Here is a 21546-nt window from a genome sequence, read left to right on the forward strand (position 1 = left end):
GCTAATGTAGTGTTCTAAGCACAGTAAAGTTAGGTATCTTAAATGCATTTTCTACTCATGATATTTTCAATTTATGATGGGTTTCTCAGGATGTAACCCCATCATAAGTCAAGAAGCATTTTAAAATAGGGACTATTTAAATAGAGTTTTAAAATATTTTGCAGTACTTGAAGTTACAAACTAAGTTTTTAATTTACTGAAATTGATTTAGAACCATCTGCATAAGATCCACCTTGTTGGTTTTCTTCCAACTTTTATTTTAGGTTTAGGGGGTACATGTGCAGGTTTGTTACATAGATAAATTGTGTGTTGCAGAGGTTGGGTGTACAGTTTATTTCATTACCCAGGTTATGAGCATAGTACATGATATATAGTTTTCTGATCCTCAGCCTCCTCTCATTCTCAACACTCAAGTAGGTGCTGGTGTGTCTCTTGCTGCCTTCTTTGTGTCCAAGTGTACTCAATGTTTAGGGCCCACTTTTAAGTGAGAACATGTGGTATTTGGTTTTCTGTTCCTTCATTAATTCACTTAGGATAATAGCCTCCAGCTGCATCCATGTTGCTGCAAAGGACAAGATTTTGTTAATTTTTATGGCCATGTAGTATTCCTTTCACCTTGTTTTTATATTATACATATAAACAAAAGCTTCTCTAAATGATGTTTCTCAAGATACACAATGTACTACAGGATGGAATCAACAAAGGATTTTACTGTAATCTATGCTTAGGAAACATAGGAGGTTACTTATTAAATGTATTTGACATGAAAGCTGTGAAAAAAGAACAAAGCTTTTAGCACTAGAGTGGTGCTTAAGAACATTGCCCTATAGTAGTTAGATTCTGCAAACTCGGGTGGAACCCTGTTTCATATCTTGGCTCTAATATTTGCTACCTGTGTCACATTTGGCAAGGTTCTCTGCCTCTGTTTCTTTATCACTAAAGATTATTACTGAATTAAAATATGTTGCTTTTGGTAAAATTCTTAGAATATTACCTGATACATTATAAACCATACATATATGGATGATGAGTATAAAATCATTCACAAAAATACCTTTAACCTATTGTGATTGAGTCTAATATTTTTTTACTCAGTTTAATTTTCCTGTGAACGGTGATGGTCATATGTACTACATTGATATAATGACTCATGATATACAATTTTAAAAAATTGACACAGATTGTTATCTTCTTGGAAAATCGTAATGTACAGAAACCATTTAAAAATGTGGAGATGTCCTGCAGAGAAAAGAAAACCCTACTTATCATTTCTTAGACAGTACTTCTAAAGTTTACTTGTTCATAGAAATCTTTTCATCTAAACCAGGTTTAGCAGATCAAATTCTAAGATGGACTCCCCACAAGATTTCCTGCCTTAACCTTTTGATTTGTGAATATAACAAAAGAGTATGCCCTGGTTCTGTTATCTTACATTGAAAAAGTGGTTTTTCGGATGTAACTAAAGTTACTGAACAGTTGACTTTGAGCTAATCAAAAGGGAGACTATTCTGGTGGGCCTAACCTGATCACATGAACCTTTTGAAAGCAGAGTTAGTTTTCTCTAGTTGGCGGCAGAAAGAAAATCAGAGAGATTCAAAGCCTAAGAAAGATGTTGCATGCTGTTGTGTTCACGGGCTTTAAAATTGGAAGGGGCCACATGTAAGGACCAAACAATTGCCTTTAGGAGCCTAGGGTAACTCCCATCCAATAGCCAGCAAGGAACCGCAATCCTACAGTGGCAAGGAACTGAATTCTACCAACAACCTGAGTGAGTTTAACAGTAGATTCTTCCCTACAGCCTACAGATTGGCTGATACTTTGATTTTGGACTTGTGAGGCCCTGAGCAGAGAATCCAGGCATGTGCGCCCAGACTTTCGAACTAATGAACTGTGGGATAATAAAGAGATGTCACCTTCAACTACTAAATTTGTGGTAATTTGGTACACAGTAATAGAGAATTAATACACTAGAACACAACTCTAAATCAAAATACACAAACAATAAGAGAGTAAGTGCAATTTCAACATGAAAAGAAAGATTTAAGAGAGGATTTCATATTGATTTCAAGTTTGGTTATGCCTTACTGGTACAAGAAAGCAAAAATGTCAGTTTGTGAAGGGGTAGCATTGTTTTACATACACTGTTTTAAAGACAACACCCTATAAAAGTAGCAGCAATAAAGCAAGGCAAGAACAAATAAAATTACTAACTCCTTTTTGTGGACTTACTCTGTTTCTTGTGTCTGGAAAGACTTTTCCACTATTCCATCACCTCCAAAAGAAATCCCATAACCCTTTAACTATCACACCCTTACCCCTTTTTCCTTCCTCGGCTGAAAACAACCACTGTCTCCATAGATCTTTCTATTGTGGACTTTTCTATGAATAGATTCATATCATATATGGACTTTTAAAACTGGCTTATTTCAGTTAGCATAATGTTTTCAAGTCACATCAATCTTGTAGCATATATCAACACTTCATTTTTTATGGCCAAGTAATATGCCATTGTATAGATATACCACATTTATTTATCTATTAGTACATTGATGAACATTTGGGTTGTTTCCATCTTTAAGCTATTATAAATAACTGCTATAAACATTTGTGTACAAGTTTGTGTATGAACATATGTTTTCATTTCTATTGGATATATCCTAGGAGTGAAATTTCTGGATAATATCTGAATTCTGTTTAATCCATTCAGGAACTACTTGACTTCATAGAAAATTCACCATTTTACATGCCCATCATCTCTGTATTTCATTCCAGGATATTCTTGCCCCAGAATTTACTAACTAGGTTTCCTTTCTTTGGAAGATTCTTAGTCTTCAATAAGCAGCATCATGACTTTTCCATGACACTCTTCCATCCTGATGCAAGTGCAGTTATTCCATAGCTTTCCACCTTATGATCTCCCTCCATTTACCTCCCTATCACACACACAGTTCTGTAGCATGATCATTGTGTTAGTTAAGCTTTCTGTTCAGAAAAACCAAAACCATGCAGAAAGAGGCTTTCTACAGGAAATTACTTTTTTACAAAAGCATTGCAAGCAGATTAGCATTAGACTTTTTGCTGTAAGATCACAAACCCCTGCTATTCCCAGGGCTACTTCCACTGCTGTCACATACGCTGATGGTTGATGACAAGGGAGCAGAATGTTCAGCCTGTCTGAAGCAAAAACCTTCCTGTCAAAACTTGCTTGCCAGCCACCAGTGCCCCTAAATGCCATGTGAATGCAGCTAATTCATATCTAGAAACCCAGTTTCCAAAGGAGTCTATGTTGTGTGATTTTTATCCTCCTAACCTCTCCAAATAAAAGAGTAAAAAGATGTATGATAAAACAAGTTCAAGTAACTACCAGTTTATATGTCGTTGAGTTCTTTTCTCTGGTTGTTCCTCAGTGACTTTGGAGTGTCTCATCCTCAACCCCCACATCCCTTCACACTTGGCAATAGCTGCAGTTCTGCCTTGGTCTGTTAAGAATTATGCAGGTGGTGGTGGGGGAATGGGGGGGAAATGTGCCTCGCCTATGGAACAGTATCGTTGACTATTTCTTTCTTTTATTTCCTCTCAGTCAAGTTGGTGTGTATCTGCAAAGGCGATAGAAAGGAGTTCTTACATGTGCATATTCTGAAGAAGGATGTTACCCTTACTGAAAAACTTATTCCAAGATATGTTTAATCAATCATGAGAAAAATAGAGACATCCTTATGAATGGAGAATAAAGTCCTCAGGGTTTTTTTCTAATTCCCCATGTGAATGAAGAGCTGTATTATTCTAAATATAGTGTTCGTCATAAGGCAATTGTGTTGGTTTGAGTCCTTAGTCGCTGTGACGCTGATAGAATTCCTATCTCCAATTGGAAGGTAAGTTGATAGATCCTTGCCTCACTTTTGGGCATTTACAAAGTGAAAGTGTCTTCATATTCCAGGTTACAATCTTCATAGAGATGCAGGAAGAGTCCAAAACTACCAAGGCAGACAGAAATGCACCATTGAGCTCTGCTGTTGAAAGCATCTGATGGTGGCCCATTCTGATGAGACATTGGACTTCTCTAGTAGGAAAGCTTGGTTTGGGGACTCCTGTCTTTCTGGCTGAGATTTTCTTAGAGCTGCACTGCAGTCTGAGACTCTACCTGCCCCACTCTCTTTCTTTCCCTTTCTTGTCAACAACATCAGATCTGCATTGCAGTCTGAAGGATTTCTCTACCTGATCCTGCTTTCTCCTCTTTATTCTTTGCAGTTGTTTCTAACTGCAGAATCTCTTGAAAGTCTATTCCCATCTGGCCGGGCGTGGTGGCTCATGCCTGTAATCCCAGCACTTTGGGAGGCTGAGGCGGGAAGATCACGAGGTCAGGAGATAGAGACCACCCTGGCTAACACGGTGAAACCTCGTCTCTACTAAAAAAAAATACAAAAAAAAAAAAAAAATTAGCCGGGCATGGTGGTGGGCACCTGTAGTCCCAGCTACTTAGGAGGGTGAGGCAGGAGAATGGCATGAACCCGGGAGGCGGAGCTTGCAGTGAGCCGAGATCACGCCACTGCACTCCAGCCTGGGCGACAGACCAAGACTCCATCAAAAAAAAAAAAAAAAAAGTAAGTCTACTCCCATCTTGCTGTCTGCTTTTCAGATGACCTAAATAAATACTTTAAAAATTATAATTGGTGAAACCCCGTCTCTACTAAAAATACAAAAATTAGCTGGACGTGGTGGTGGGTGCCTGTAACCCCAGCTACTAGGGAGGCCGAGGCAGGAGAATCACTTGAACCTGGGAGGTGGAGGTTGCAGTGAGCCGAGATCACACCACTTCACTCCAGCCTAGGCAATAGAGTGAGACTTTGTCTCAAAAAAATAAGTTGTTTTGAAGATGGTGAACATGGGATTATCACCTCACCTGAGAATAGGAGTGAGAGAAATTGAATAAATATAGAGAAGTGAAGTTATTTCATAAGAATTTTTAAATTTAAAGTCATGTAGATTCTGAGATGAGATCATATTAGAAGGCAAGTTAGAAATGGACTACTTAGAGAGCTTAAAGAAAAGAGTCAACATCTATGTACCTATCAATAATCACTAAATCTATGAGCATTCTCCTTGAATGATGAAATTCTCCATCTTTGTTTCAGTCATGGAATTGCGCTGTTGAACTTTTTGTGTCCTGTCTAGGGCAAGTCTTAACTGCGTCAGCCCTCATTACAGGTTAAATATACCCAAAGTCCCTAATCAACATTCACGGCATGTGTTTGTAAGTCAAAGCATTTGCGTTTCAATTGTGGAAGAGTCTTTATTGTAATATGGAGACTATCTGAGCTTACTTTTGTTATTTCTATAAAAGTAAGTTACTAGCCCACATTTATCTATTAACTTTTTGCAATAATTATAGTATACTTTGTGAGCTTATTAAGAATGTGATTTTTTTTAAATATTTGGAAACATTCTTTCTACAAAATACTAATAGCTCAGATGGGAAATATTTTGAATAATTATATGTTTTAAGTATAGTCAATAAATCAAATAGATTTCAATTCATAACATTTTTCATTAGATGACAATGTTATAGTTATGTAAACTTAATATAGTTTCAGTGATAGGTTATATTTGTTTTTTCTTCCTATTCCCTTAGTTCATCTTGAAGCTCATTCTGGGTGTGTAACTGATTCCAAAGGCAATTTCCCTTCATCCTCAGTTTTAGGAACTCCCAGGAACCAAAGCTTAAATATCTATTTTCTTAGGAAGGCTACATTTATATAAATGTATTAAGCCTGATCCCTCTCTGAAAGCAAATATAATTACATTTCTTTTTCCCAGTTTGTAATAAAACTTTAGATAAAAATCTCTAGATAAAGGACTTTTTCCCCCCTGGTTAAAATCTGCTTTCTTGTTTACTTAACATTTGGTGGTGATGCAATGTATAAGATATCGGCCAAAGAATGACTCTGTCTTTTCCTGTTGTTTTCTTCTACAGGTTGTGTTTCACATGGATGTGGGTATGGTGTGTCACAGCAACATGGCATCTTGATTATGTGTATCTGTCAAGACTGTTTTAAAGAACATTCTCACCTCAGATTTCTTAGGTCATAACATTATATTCTTGATATTCACAGCCTAAACTGTCATGCAGGTGGAATATACTTTGCTTTCTTGGTGATCTGTGGTAGAGAGAATGAGTTCCAGTTACCATGAGAAACGTATTTGTTTGTTGGCTTGTTTCTTAATAGTGGTTTGTATTAAAAGTAAAATCAGAAAAATATCTAAAAAATTCTATTGAGATGGTGGCAAAAATAACGAATCTTAACCTTCTTATAGAATACCCAAAGAACAGATCTAAAGAATTTCAATAATGACCATAGGTTATGTCAAATAGTACATTAGCTGTATATATATCTATAATAAATAATATTTTCATTAATTTTCCACCAGATATGTACATATGTAATTTTCCTGCTAATATATATTTGTACCAAATCTATACATTTGAACTTTCCCTTCCAAACATTTTTTTATTTGGATATAGTTATTAGCAGTCATCTGTAGCAGGTCAGAATGCTGGAAGAGAGGCTGGTAGACATCAAAATAAATGACTTCTGTGCCACATCTGAGATGCCCTAGAGGCTGAGATCGTGATTCCCTTTGGCAAATAAACTAAAAGTTCTAGAATTTTCAGACTCCTGTTAGTTTCTGCTACCACTTGAGTGTTAATAGCTAATAATAGAGCAAGCTTGATTGCTAGCTTGGTGTCCTAAAACGGATGTTGGCCTGCCAGGTAATGTCCCTCCAGTTGCATCTTGTTTTTTCTATCTGTGTAGCCATGGAGAACACATGCCACAATTTATGGGGATGGTCATCTTATCTGTAAAATAAAGTGTTCCTATCAGATGATCCCCAGTATTCTGAGTTGTGTTTCTCTGGTATTTTAATTAATTAATTATTATTACTGTTAATTTTATTTCTGATGGAGTGGCAAAAAAGGAGCTCTACCTGCTTTGGTTGCCAAAATTATCATGAATATTTTAAAATAGTATCAGAGGTTGATGAGCAGCTGGGTTTTTTTGTTTTTTTGTTTTGTTTTGTTTGTTTTGTTTTTGTATGAGACAATGTCTCACTCTGTCACCCAGGCTGGAGTGCAGTGGCGTGATCTCGGCTCACTGCAACCTCCACCTCCCGGGTGCAAGTGATTCTCCTGCCTCAGCCTCCCGAGTAGCTGGGATTACAGGCACCCACCACCAAGCCGGGCTAATTTTTGTATCTTTAGTAGAGAAGAGATTTTACCGTGTTGGCCAGGCTGCTCTCAAACTCCCTACCTCAGGTGATCTGCCCACCTTGGCCTCCCAAAGTGCTAGGATTACAGACATGAGACATTGTGCCTGGCCGAGCTGCTGTTTTTTATTGAAGAGTCTATAGTTGTTTTTCCTTTTTTTCTTATTTTCTACTTAACTTCCAGGAGGCATGAGTGTGGACTGAATGGAATACTAAGATTTCTTCCAGTTCTATGATTTTATGAATTATTACTTGATAACTCTATATATTGGCAATGACATAGATGAGAAGCTTTCCTGATTTCTATTCCACATTTTTTTTTTTTTGCTTCTCTTTCTTCTAGGAAAACAATATTTTTTTTCCCCAGATTACCATATCTTACTGTAGTAAAGAATAATTAAAATATTCAAAAGCAAAGCGTCACTGCCTGCCAAGGCTCTTAAAAATGCTCAAACATATTTTAGGTCTGTAAAGATTATCTTTTCTCATTCTTCATACAACACTAAAATATTAATCCTGACCATAGTGTGAATATATTAGTTTTAGTACGAGTACTTTTAGATGCTTAGTAATTAGTTCTGCAAAGGATTGATAAAAGACACTGTCATATCTATAAGAATTTGAGAGTCATAACTTTTCTTCCTGTTTTAAATGCATGCTTAGATAGCTAAAAATAATTTTAAACTGTTATCAGTCTCATTATTTTTAGTGAAAATACACCTTTCTCTGGATACATATTCCTTTATCTGGGAAATATAGATGGAATCAGTGATATACCTGTTGCTGAGCACATTATTATATCATTAATGCTTATATATTTCAAATTATATGCATATTCTCCCCAGGGTGATTAGATCCCTTCTACAGTTAGGGTAATGAAGGCTTTATTTGCCTGAGGGGACACAGGGAACCATTTAGGAGAGTGAGGCAATTAAGCAATTATATAACATTTTGAAAACATTCAATACTTCCCACCATTTGATTTGTACTTCTGGAGAACTGCTTTTCTCATACTAGCTGGTTAGAATAGTTAGAATCCTCACACCCTCCCCTCCCATCTGCCATTTTTTTTTCATGAAATTATACCTCATTTTACCAAATGCATTTTTCTGAGAAACTAATACTTACACTGAATTTTGCAAGTTTAATAATAAAGGATTGGAATGTTTTATTTAAAATAATTATAATTATTTTTTAAAAGTATCACGTGTGAAAGTAATTATCACCCCCAAATTGTATTTTGCAAATTGTGCCTATTTTATCACTACCATACATTTAGTATGAAAAGAAAAAAAGTTGGGAGTGGATAATCTATCATAAAGCAAAAAGAAAAACTCTTGAGTCTGTGTTACTTTTCGTTGGGGAAAAGGCAGGTGGGAAAAATAGATAAACACAATTTACAGTTAATCCTAAAATCTCATTACAGCTTAAAATATCAATCTCTAGAAACACAAACATTTGCCAAAATAATTGTTAATATGTGCAACACTACCCAAATTAAAAAATGCGATTCTCCCTTCTGCTAGTCCTCCTTCTGTACAAATACAATTAGCAATAAAATTGAAGGCAACAAAAACAAGAAAAGACATAATGATCCTGGAAAATCCACAAAATGGATTCTCATTTTCTAACAATTGTTAATACAGTGTGTTTTTTATGTGGTGGTGTGATAACATTTTTTCCTTGCTTTCTTGTAAGTTAGGTACTGTGTTATATTTATCTTTGACAGGGCACTTAGCATCTGATAGAAATTCTAAACAGCAAATGATAGTATGATATTTTTATTATCTATGCCTCTTAAAACTCTGGCCAATAGCAAATAACACCATTTCTGCCTCCCAGAGGAGAAAGAGAAACACAAAAGGAGCTTAAGTGGATAAATCACATAGCATGGACACAGAAGCTTTTCTCAATAAATAACCTATTAAAATAGAAGTTGGTAGTCTTATAAAAAGAAAATAAAAGTTCTGATGAGGAAACCTGGGTTTGTTTCTCAGCTCTGACTACAAAAATAAACATCCTTGAGAAATTGCTGAACCCCCTTGTGCTTGCTTAATGTAAAATGAGAGGGCAAGATGAAATGATCTGGAAGCTCCCTTTCAGTTCAGGGACTGTGAAATAATATGGTACCTTAGGCTTACTTAGGACCTTGTCGGGCACTAGCACTTTAAGAGTTTTACGTGGATTGTATAATCATCAGAATAATCCTGCATAATAGACACCATTGTTAGTTGCATTTTATGAAGAAAGTGAGGCTTAAACATTGAAGCATTTTACACAATGTCATATGCTTAGGGAGCAGCCAAGGTGAAGTTTTCAACCAGGCCGACTGACTTCGGAGTCCACAGGCTTCAAGACAGTGCTTTACATCCTCCTTCCAACATTATTCACAAGCCGATCAAGACTGAGAAAGTCACAAGTGTGTGAAACCTGCATTCTTTCTGACTTCATTTTCCCTGGTAAGATGGTTACTTGCCCACCAGTCTAGTTTCTGCTACAGTGAAACACAACTTCTTTTCGGTTAACGTTTTTGTCTGTGCTCATTCTTTAGCTGTAATCGAGAGGGTGGCACATCTTCCAATAGGATATTTATTCTGTGTATTTTCCAAAAACTGGCCATGCAGTCACTAAACATGGATCAGAGAGAGGTTCATGGAAATTATAAATGAACAGTCAGGAGAGAGTCTTTTGTGGCAAAATTACAGGAATGTCTCCTCAGGTCAAAGTCAAAGTAAGGATGAATTAACTCCCGAAGCAATTTTGAAAAGGTGAAATTCAATGATATTGCAGTTGTTGGACCAGGTGTTAAAATGTTATTGGGTGTTAATTTAATTTTCATCCTGTCAACACTCATCTGAACTGTAACAGCTGCTAAACACAGTTCCACAAGAGCAAACTATCCTCACAGAGGAAGCAGATGCCTAATCAATAGGGCCAATAGAAATGTATGGCTCAGCCAAGCAACACACACAAGGGGGAATGAATCCCATAGGGCTCTGTCTAACCTGAATGAAAAAGAACTTTAATGATGGTGAGGCTATTGAAGCAGTAAGAACAGGAGACTGAAAGTCCAGGATTGGCTTCCTATTGACTCTTTTTTTTTTTTTTTTTTAATTCTGCATGACCTTGGACGGGACAATGCCTTAGTTTCTCTGTCCCCTGAGCTTGCAGGGGTATTGTAGATGGAGTTTCAAATCTATTGCTGTTTTTACTACTATTATCATTTCACAGGTCTTGCACAGTTCTGAGTAAAAATCAGCTTTTTCTTAACAAAATGTAACTTTCTTGAGCTTCTAATATTAAAAGATAATAATGATGATGTAGTAATAGTTAATAGCTGTCCTTCATTGCAACCTAGGGCGGAAAGGAATAGATGACTTATCACTGAGAAAGGGAATTTTTAGATTTGAATACTTTCTTGAGTACTATAATTTAAAACATACTAAGATATGTTACCTCCCCTTCTGGAGATTTTCAAATAGAAAGTAGATTGTTACGTTTAGACCGAATATAATCTTACCTAGAAACTGTGGTTTGACTATATAACCTCTTAAGGTCAATTATAGCATGCATTTAATAATTTTCTATAAGCTGGTATACCTCATCCAGAAGGTCAGCTTTATTTATGCATCTCATACTTGGTTATAGATCCCTCTGGGAGCATGTGGTGGTGTGGGGCTGAAATATTACCTGGGAATTTTTTTTTTTTTTTTTTTTTTTTTTTTTTTTTTTTTTTTTTTTGAGAAGGAGTTTTGCTCTTGTCGCCCAGGCTGGGGCGCAATGGCATGATCTCGGCTCACTGCAACCTCCACCTGCTGGGTTCAAGTGATTCTCCTGCCTCAGCCTCCTGAGTACCTGGGATTACAGGCATCCACCACCATGCCTGGCTAATTTTTGTATTTTTAGTAGAGATGGGGTTTCACCATGTTAGCCAGGCTGGTCTCGAACTCCTGACCTTAGGTGATCCACCTGCCTCAGCCTTCCAAAGTGCTGGGATTACAGACATGAGCCACAGTGCCTGGCCAGGAATTTTTAATAAATGAAAATAAGTTGATATTTATTTAAGAAAGTAAAATGAAAATTTTACGTGAATATTAAAATAATGCATATTTCAAATAATTTGAATGTTGAGATAGGCCTTTTGGCCTACATACAGACACTTGGCAATTGTTCTTTCTTGAGGGGTCATCAGGGAGAGGTTCACTGTGGCTACTTACGTAGGATGTTCTCTTGAAGGAAAGCTCTTTTGTTTTCCTGGACTTGTTAAATGTCATACCAACCAAAACAACAACAACAAAACACCCGTCTTTGACTTAGAGTTTCACAGTGCTTCTAATATTCCTTCTCTTCTGCTCTCTACTTCTACAGAAAGTGAAATATTTAAGGAGGCATGCAGTAGATGTTATTTCAGAATATATAGAAACAGTAGTCCAGTGACTTTATGACAAAAAAAAGATTAGTTTTGAGAAGATAAAATAATTGCGGCATATGGCCTGATGAACTGGATTTTTTTTTTTTTTTTTTTTTTTTTTACGGAGATACGTCAGTTTTTAGTGGGAAGTATTCAAAAGGCCATCAGGTGCATATTGAGAATTTTGTATCATGAAATTGTTATTCCAAAACATAAATGCAAATAAGGGCGATAAGAGGAACAACGCCAAGCTTTGGCTCTTTGGAGCTCTTGTAGAAAAACAAACAAAAAAAAATAAGGTCATGAATTGTATTTCTTAGCATTTAACTGAAACTGGGGACAAGAGTCATCATTCATTGTGTTTAGTATGACAACATACTAGATGGTTTTTGTTTTTCTTTTTTCTGTTAGGTATTTGAAAAGCTTAAAATTTGTTACAGGACTATAACATCAGGAATTCCTTCATTCCTACCTCTCTCTCGTCTTTCTTCTTCTGCCCCCTTTTCTCCTTACCAGTGGGAAACAAATTTAGATGAAACAATTTGATGAATGGATTTTGAGCAATTTCAGTGAAGAAATATGTACTTACAGGTTTAATTGAGTTTCTAGTGTGTTAACACATTATCAGAGTCGTTTCTAACCTGTATTCTTATGGCTGTAAATTAATTTCATTATATAATTTATATAAAAAAGATAATAGATTGATGCATGTTATTATTTCCTTACCTTCACTAATTAGGTTATTACTAAATGAGATCAGCTAAATTCTGAAGCTTTTAATGGAAAATTGATGTAGCTATTGTGAGCTCTGGAAATCTTATTTCTTTGTTCTATCACTATAATATGTGTATAAGGATTCATCACCAAAACTTGATATTTAAGTCAAAGGGCATTTTTACTGTAATGATCAACCTTATACAATTTATAAAGATTTGTTTTTAAAAACAAAGTTCATAGAGAAATTAATGTTTCACCTTTTCTCTTATAACCAGATGACTTCTGGAGAGAAAACTCCTTACAGCTTATTCACTCTCTTCTCAATGACTTCAGTGCAAGATGAGTAGTTTCAGGGGCCACTTTATCTTGACTATGCTGTTTAGTGACTCGTGTGATTAATGAAAAGAGAGAATGAAGAATGTAAAAAATGAGAAACTAAGGAGGAAACAGGGAGAAGGTTAATAACTCATTCTGAAAATATCTGTAAGATTTAGCCATGCCCTGAAGTTTTAATAGGTTGGGCCACATTTTATTCAGGAATTTAGTGAGGAGCCTATTAACCACCAAGACTTCATTTATTTTCATATATAATATTTATTTGAGATTTTGGGATTATTCTGTATCTTCTGATATGAAATTATAATAACGTGACTTTCACTACTGTTAGACAAATACTGATTTTATTCCAGGGAATCTCAAAGAATTCAAATATGCTACTTAGAATACACACTAATGTTTGCTCACCCTTTGAGTGTATGCTCAAATTTTATCGTGGCTTATCTGCTCCAAAAAATGAGTAGGTCTCCACTTTTCTAACATGTATAATGAATTATTTAGTGTTTGTCTTCCTTGATGAATCCCCATGCTTGTCACAGTAGCTGGTATTTTTGGAATTGAATCGGATAGAAATTCTCAAATACGCCTCTATATTTATTTGAAAAAGCTTATCCACATTTGTTAGTTGGAGGAAACCAACACAAAGAGATTAAGATTTGCCCATGATCTCTTGAATCTCTAGAATCCTCATTTACTGAATTTTATTCTAATACTCCTTAAGGTAATACTATAATCCCTAAAGTTAAATGTAGCCTATGGCTAATGAAAGCTGAAAGCTAAGGCATACATCTAAGCACAAGCCTAGAATTAAGAAAATGCTAGGTCTTACGCTAATCCTGCTACTAGTAAGTTCAGAGAAGTTACTTGTATGTGTATGAATTATCCCCTGAAAAGTTGTTTTCTTGTTTTTTAATTCTAACAATGTTGTACTGAAGCTGTTTTAATGTATATTTTCAAGAGATGTGGTACAATATGGTCGTTTGAGAATGTGATATATTGCTTTTTCCTCATAGCACTTATCACTACCTTAAGTTACTCTACCTATCTATCTATCTGTCTATCTATCTATCTATCTATCTATCTATCTATCAATTGAGGAGCTCCTCCTCCTTGGCTTCATCTATAATGGAAGAGCCATGACAGCCTGAGAAGAAGGACTTTGTCTATGTTTTTCACTACTGTATCCCACCTTTAAGAACAGTCCCTCAGTCAGCAATGGTGCATAGATAGCACTGGGTTTGTCAGTGAGTGAATGAACCATAAGTGTATGTCATCAGCACCGGCTCTATAGCTTAGCCTCAGTCTTAGTGAATTCTATGACCTACCTTAAGTGACCTTATTGAGAGCCTTGAACCACAACTTTAATAACAGTTCTGGTAGTATCTTTATTCTGCTTTTGGCTTTGATTGTTTCTTTACTTGTGTCTTTTGTCCAAATGGATTAACTATTTGAATGTATTGTTGCTAAACGTTAATGTAGAATCTCCTTCCACTATTATTGTAGGATTTTAAGGTTGTGGCATTTGTTGTTGTTTATAGGTCGAAATTTTTGTAGACTAGACAAATCAAGGATGATGACTTCTTAAGATGCAGTATTCAAGTTCAGAAATCTATACTCAGATGACCTTGTGTAGGTCATCTGCTTCTGAGGTTTATCTCACCAGTGGTAACTGAAATGGTATGAATATATAGTACTTCAAATAAAATGATAGTGTAGTAAACTAACCAGTCTCTGAGAAAGATACACTATCTTGTGGAACAGCAATCACTCAAATATAAATGAAATAGCTTACTCTAAGGTGTAATTATTACTTATTACTGTAATTTAGTTTTGACTTCAAATCCCAAGCCTGAGTATCTTACTCATCCTGGATGTTTTAATAGTATTAGAAGTCTCTTAGTTTCCTAAAAATTAAGACTTTGTTCCACATGCAGAAATTGAAAATTTATTTAATAGGCCAAGTGACTGAAGTGTTAATTTCTCTTTTGAAATATTACAAGAATGATGTAAATATGGCATGTTTCTAAGAAGTGAATTGGGAATAGATTTTATTGAACAAAATCTATTCATAGCATGTGGCTGCTCTGTAAATCCTGGACTATTGTAGTAGAATGTGTGTTGGTTTGCAGATGTAAGGGAAAAAAATAATTCACTGCTATGCTATGGTAATAATAAGTTCCTAGAGGGAGAGCAGGCTAAAAATAATTTATTGAAACTGCCCTCAGTTTCTAAAGACATTTCTGAATTCTATTTAGAACATAGCCATTGATTACAAAGTGTGATTTGAGAAGGCAAAAGATGCCAACTTTCCTGCAAACAAATTAAGAGATGCATATTGACTGCAGGGAAGTGTGTCATCACTGAGAAATCGAAAGCAATGGGACTTTAGGAAATCAATCAGCGGTCCAGTCAAATTAGATTTTTTTTTTCCTCATACTTGCTGGAACCCTATGTAGAATGTACATATTTTCAGCAGATACAAACTTTTAATTTTTTTAGTAAACCCAGTTTAACAAAATAAATAGAAGATAGGTTACAGGTTCTAGTTCATTCATATTGCATATTTTCAGAGCCCTAATAGAACACAGAAGTCCCTTGGAATCCTATGTAGGTGTATATCATCTTATGATAATTTTTGTCCCAGTAACCCATTTTTCTTAATGGTCTAGTTAGAATACCCTTTGGGAAGACATGACTCTAATCTGAGACCAATAACCAGCTTGCCACATTTATTTTGACCCCTTTTGGGGACTAAAAAAAATGCGTATCTTTTCAATACATAAAAAGACAATAGCACTATATGCTAGTCAGTTCTACTTGATTCTCTATGCTTATAAGGTCAAGGTCATTCTCCTTTCTGAAATAATGGTAGGAGAATATTCCTAAAAGTAAAAAGTCAAATAATGGAATCAGTTAGATTCTCAAGCATATAATGATTCATGGAAGCATATGTATATCCTCACAGAGTTTTTTTTTTTAAGATAATAAATCAGAGACCTTATAATAAATAAGAGCAACACATATCCTGAATTTATTATTTTCAACATAATGATATATATTATTTTCAGACATCTTTAAAATATTTTTAGAGAATTGAAAACATATCCTCTAAATATATCAAACTAGGATGTGATTGATAAAATGGGGTTGAAGTGGATCTTAAGTCAGTCTTAACTACTTGTGTGTTTCATTGTGTGCTTGTGTAAGGCCCTATGCTAGCCGCAATGAAGGGTATAAAAATGCGTTTGACACAGTGTTTATTCTCAAAGAGATTATCCTCTAATATTGTGTGCAGTTAACACAATCTCTGTGGAATATTTTTTTAGAGAGTTGAAAACATATCCTCTACATATATTAAACTAGGATGCATAAGAGGGTTGATAAAATGGAATTCAGGTGAACAGTAAGTTAGTCTTAAATACTTGAGCTTAATTCAAACTTGTTTAAGTGTATTTCTTACTAGAAAATGTCCACTTTCTTTCTATAAGTGGTCTAAGACAATAAAAGTGAAAGTATTTCAAAACTACTTTTAATTTTTCTTCATTTTTATTTCAAAAATACTTTTAATTTTTCTTCATTTTACCAGATATTATTAGAGATATTAAAAACAGAAACAAATAGTATAGATTTTATGATTGTAAAACAATATATGCTAAGAGTGAACAATTTGGATAGCACGGATTTACTCAAACAAAGAAAATAAAAAGCATTCATAATTCCACCACCCAATCATGAACACTGCAAACACAGAGATAAGGCAGTCTTGACTGCCATTGCCAAAATTTCTCCAGTTTTGTTTCAAGATTACAGAATAAATGCATACTGTAGCTTTCCTTTCCAGCTTCAAAACCTTAGCAATGGAAGATATTATAAATTGAATAAATGCATACACATACATAAACATGTTGGTAGAAGCAGTGGGGAAAAATTATAATTATTCCCTTGAAAAAAATTGTGAAGAATCAGATTGAAGAGAAAACATAGCAATTCATGGATGGGGCCAGTTATGAAAGGTGGAGGTTGCTCAAGGAGCGTTCCTCAAATAAGATTGTGAAACTGCTCTCTTCATTCTCATCTTGGGAGATTTATCTGCCCCTAGGTAGGAGCAGTGAGAGTTTCAAACTTTTTTTTTTCCTATATGTAAATATATATATATTTCCAAAGTATTTTCAAAATAAAAATATTATTATAACATACACACCATTTTGTAACTTATCTAACAAATTATTGTAAGAAAACAACTTGCCTACAAAATCATAAAGTTCAGATGCAGTGTAATTTATTTATTTAAATAGTTACATCTTTCTCTATTTTAAACAATGCTGCATTGAACATCCTATAGTAAAATCTCTTAATTTATTTGCCTTTTTTCAATACATATTTTGATAAATTAAATTTTAGTATTATTTTATAAGTAAAAAATTGGGATTTTGATTAGATTTTCTTTAAATCTAAAAATTAATTTGTAGAAATGTCTTAAATCTTTACAACATTTAAACTTAGGTATGGTAATGTCTCTTTATTCAAGTGCTTGTATTATTCAATACTTCTGAGGTTTTCTTCACTTTAATCCTAAATATTGTGCATAAGTATTTTTATATTGTTCATATAGTTCTTTTTAATCTTTGAAGATATTGACATATATATATACAAGTTACTGATTTCTGCATATTTATTTTTAAGTGTTTTTAAAATCATCTTGTTAAATTTAATTTTTTTTATTTGACTATATTCATTATAATTCTTCATGTACTTTCAGGTTTTCTTCTGATTGCCAAGTGTTCTTTTTACCCCCAACAGGCGTCCTGACTCAAGCTGTATACATTTGCAATATCTGATTTTTAACCACACACTCTTCATCCTATTGACCCAGAGTGAAAATTGATACTCTTATCTGAAGGACGGTTCCCTTGAGTATATTTAAACCAGACAAATCTCTGTGTTTAATCTGGATTCATCAGGAACCATTAGCCTTGATTGGTTTGTTTTTCTCCCCCTCCATCTCAGGACTTGATTCTATTGAGTTAACAACTATTCTCCCCAGAGAACAGCTACCACAAGCCTGTTTCAAGTAATTCCAATATCTTGCTCATAGAAATTGAACTGATCTTTTTTTTCTTTAGTTTTATGTGAAGAACTGCAGTAATGAATTCTGAATTTGTTCAAATCATTGAAGATGTGTGAAGGCAAAACATTCACTCAAATCTCTATCATGTTAGCATGTTATTTATCATTGCTGTGTTCTTCATTGTTGAATAAAGCAATTGAGTTAAAAAGAATAAACATTATTTACCGAAGACTCATATGTTGATATCCAGTAAATCCTCATTAATCACAATTTGACAAGCTTGCAATTTCTGGTATTTCAGGAAAGAACTAGGTATACGTTTATCTGTGCAAAATATCAAAAAATGCATTAGTAAGCATTTTAGTAATGTAAATAAGACTGCGGAAGAATTATTAGAGCAAACTATATTTTGTTTAAACTATTCCGGCATAACCCATAACTCAGAAAATAAGACAATCTATCGAAGCCTTACAAATTACAATCTGTGAGGCCCGTCATAACTTTCATAAGAATGCTTAATTACATGGTGCTGCTAATACAAAGAACCCATCTCTAAATACAGTCAAAACGTTCATCCAGATTTTCAAACATAAGTTCGAGGGGGATAATAAGTAGAAAAACTATGGGGTTATTTTTTCAGATCATATATTTCTAGCTCTACTTTTGAATATCTGTGACTCATGACTTCAAGTAAATATTTTACCTCTTCTGAATCTAATTGCTTATCATTTAAATAAAAATACATCATTGTGCATATTTCATGGAGTTGCTAGTGAGCATAATGAGCTTGAGACTGAAAGCTACCTTAAAAATTAAAAATCAACAAAATTCGAAATACTCATTACTATGTTCTGGATTACTCTTATTATAAATTTGCAAAATAATTTTGTCTTCAGTTTTTGAATTCTGTATGGCAAGGAGCACAATGGCTTGTGCTAGCTTGTCTATAAAATTGTAATTGGTATGAAACAGCTTTGATAATTACCCCAGCTACAATATTCTGAATAATTTTCAGTTTAACTTAAAATATTGGAACAAGTGGTTATTCATGAGTAAATATTACTGATTTCTTGAAAGAAATAACAAGATTCCTTCTTTAAACTCTTAAACTCTTTCCATTCTGTAAATTAAACACATCAGTAATAGCTAAGAGAGAATTCTGATACACCATCATTTACTACTATACTATTATAGCACAAATTTTGGATGTGACAAATTTTAAATTAGTAGATGTTATTTTCCCAAATAAACAAAAGGAGAATCTAACATGAAGCAAATTCAAACTACATCTTTATAAGACGTTTTATAGACATGTAACGTAAAGGCTAATACTAAGCTGTCAGTAGTTAAATGATTAAGTTTGGAAAACTTATTATTGATGACTAGCATTGCAAAGTGTTAAAGTATTAAACATTATATCTCCTTGTGTCACTAGGTACTTTCCTTCCTTATTCCAGGCAGCGACACAAGAAAGCATTCATTATTTTAGGGGAGGACAGTCTCAGAAAAACAGCAGAACAAAGGCATAGACCTAAAATACTTGCCTTTTAGATTAGAAGTGGTTCTCAGGTATAAGACAAGATTTGAGAAAAACAAGCAAACAAACATGATCACACACAAGGAGTTCTTTCCCAAACTATACTAGACCAGAGACTAGAGAAAGATCATTAAATCTGAAGGAAGGAGTTTAGCAATCCAGAGGCTGGTGTGGATTTCTTACCCTCTCCTCTCTTACTTGAGTTAATTCTAAACTGATGGGGACAAAGTGGAATCCCTTAATAATTTTAGGGATCTGCAATTAGATAAAATATGTGCTGCCAACATTCTATGTTCCTTCTTGGCAGTAGAGGATACAAAGAAATGGCTAAATCAGTTCTCCATGCACCAACAAGACTTACAGTACAGACAGACAGTTTTTCTGGATAAGGTTGGCATAGATTTGCCAATCAAATTGGAGGAGAGTTGCAGTAGCATATGTGGCATGAATCATATGGTAAGAGACCACATGAGAACTGTATACCTCAACTGATATCATCATGAAGGTATTAATTCCAGAAAGTAGATGGAGGATATATTTTAGTGGATGTCACAATAGGCAGGTAGTGATGAAGGACGAGATGACACCTTTCACCTCATGTCACATTTCCCCTCAGTGACCTTGGCATTTATACACAATACCAGGAAGAAAGGGAACAGGAAGAGGAATCCTCTAGACTACTTTGAAGTGGCAAATTATGTTTCTGTTCTCCTGAGCAGAATGGAGTTAGGGTTAAATTAGACTGAGTTATAGAAAATAAAAACTACAATTTTTCATAATTAAGTTTGAAATTATTGTACCAGATACACTGGTCTTCCTATCATGATGATTGTGTTCTCTTCCTAACGTGGCATCCACCTTAGTAACTCATTGTTAATATGTAAAACACAAAACAGAAAGATAAGGAAACTGGTAAATTGCATCAGCCTAACAAGTTTCCTCCTTGTTTTCCTTTGACTTATGCTGAAGTTATCTGCAACGGCTGTCCTGGTTCTCTCTAGCTTCTCTTGTTTTAATGTCAAGAGCAATTTATTTTCTGTCTTCTTACCCACTTGAAGTGGTAGAAAGAAACTTTATTCATAAATAAAATCTCCCTAGGTAATAAATTTTTGGTTTAAAATACCTTTAACCATTGGCAACTCCTAAATTTCTCTCAACAAGGAGCTTAGGGACAGTAATCTGGCTGGAAGTGGTGACGGTGGCTGCATTTGTAGAGATGGCACACTGGCACTTTCTGCGTTATTTGGAGACAGATAATGGGGAAGTTAACAAGGTTTACTAATCATCCCCGCAACAGCACCCGCAGATCTGATCTCGGTGATACAATCTTTACTGATAAGCCCTCCTTGTATGATGCCTTCTGTTTATTGCTTGCATGTTTTATTTTATTGCTTGTCCATTTGCTTTAAATGTGGTCAAAAGTTAGATAGAGATGATGACTCTCAGTGGTTTTATGTTGAGAAATAGGCTAACAAAAAAAATTCATACAAAATTCTTGGATGTGTTAGAACTGAGTTTATGTCTAGAAGCCACAATAGCAGAAATAAGAACTGCAACCTTTTTGATCTTTCATTTTTACTTTCAAGCTGTCTTAAATTATGTCCCAAGAGGAATTTTGGATCTACCTTTCACTGCTCTTCAGTGCCTTGTGCATTCCCGAATCCAGCTCACACCCCTCATTCTTCACTTGAATGAAACACAAGCATATCAATGCATTTAATCTTAACATGGCAAGACAGCATTCCCCTATTTCTGTGCTCATCTTCTGTAATTCCAAATCTTAGACAAGGATATATAGTAAGTTTTGGAAACCACGTAACTTAGTGAAATGGATTTAACTCTTTAAGTGAAAATACTGAGGATTATGGTCCAAGTAGTAGAAAGTTCACCAACCTACACAACCACAAATATTCATATAATAAATATCTATTAAACACATGCTATCAAAACAGCACTGTTCTAGACATAAAGATATGATAGTAGAAAACACCAACTCTCTCTCAAGATGTTCAGATTCTAGTAGAGTGAACAGACAGCAGATAATAAGCTAAAAAATGGCCACAAATCATATTGATCATTAAGACTGATGGTCAATGAATGTCCCTCTGAGAGTTCAGCATTTAAGCTTATTCCTAAATAATAAGATGAATATAGCCATGTGAAGATTGTGTGGGAGAGCTTTGGTGGCAAAGGGAACACTAGCTGACCAGAAAT

The 21546-nt window shown here is 34.7% G+C and overlaps 1 long non-coding RNA gene across 4 annotated transcripts in view; it reads left to right on the forward strand.

The window, feature by feature from the left end:
• LOC129049730 (uncharacterized) overlaps positions 1–21546 on the forward strand; it is a 111401-nt gene that overhangs the window by 76898 nt on the left and 12957 nt on the right. For 2 of the 4 annotated variants that reach the window (XR_010136946.1, XR_008513016.2), the window contains exon 3: positions 3581–4402. The exons of the other annotated variants lie outside the window; for them this stretch is intronic. This is a non-coding gene — a long non-coding RNA (uncharacterized LOC129049730). Of the gene's footprint in view, positions 1–3580; positions 4403–21546 lie in introns of those variants that run through there. 4 annotated transcript variants of the gene reach the window in all.

Source organism: Pongo abelii, chromosome 15 (assembly GCF_028885655.2).
Source record: "Pongo abelii isolate AG06213 chromosome 15, NHGRI_mPonAbe1-v2.0_pri, whole genome shotgun sequence".
Lineage (NCBI taxonomy): Eukaryota > Metazoa > Chordata > Mammalia > Primates > Hominidae > Pongo > Pongo abelii.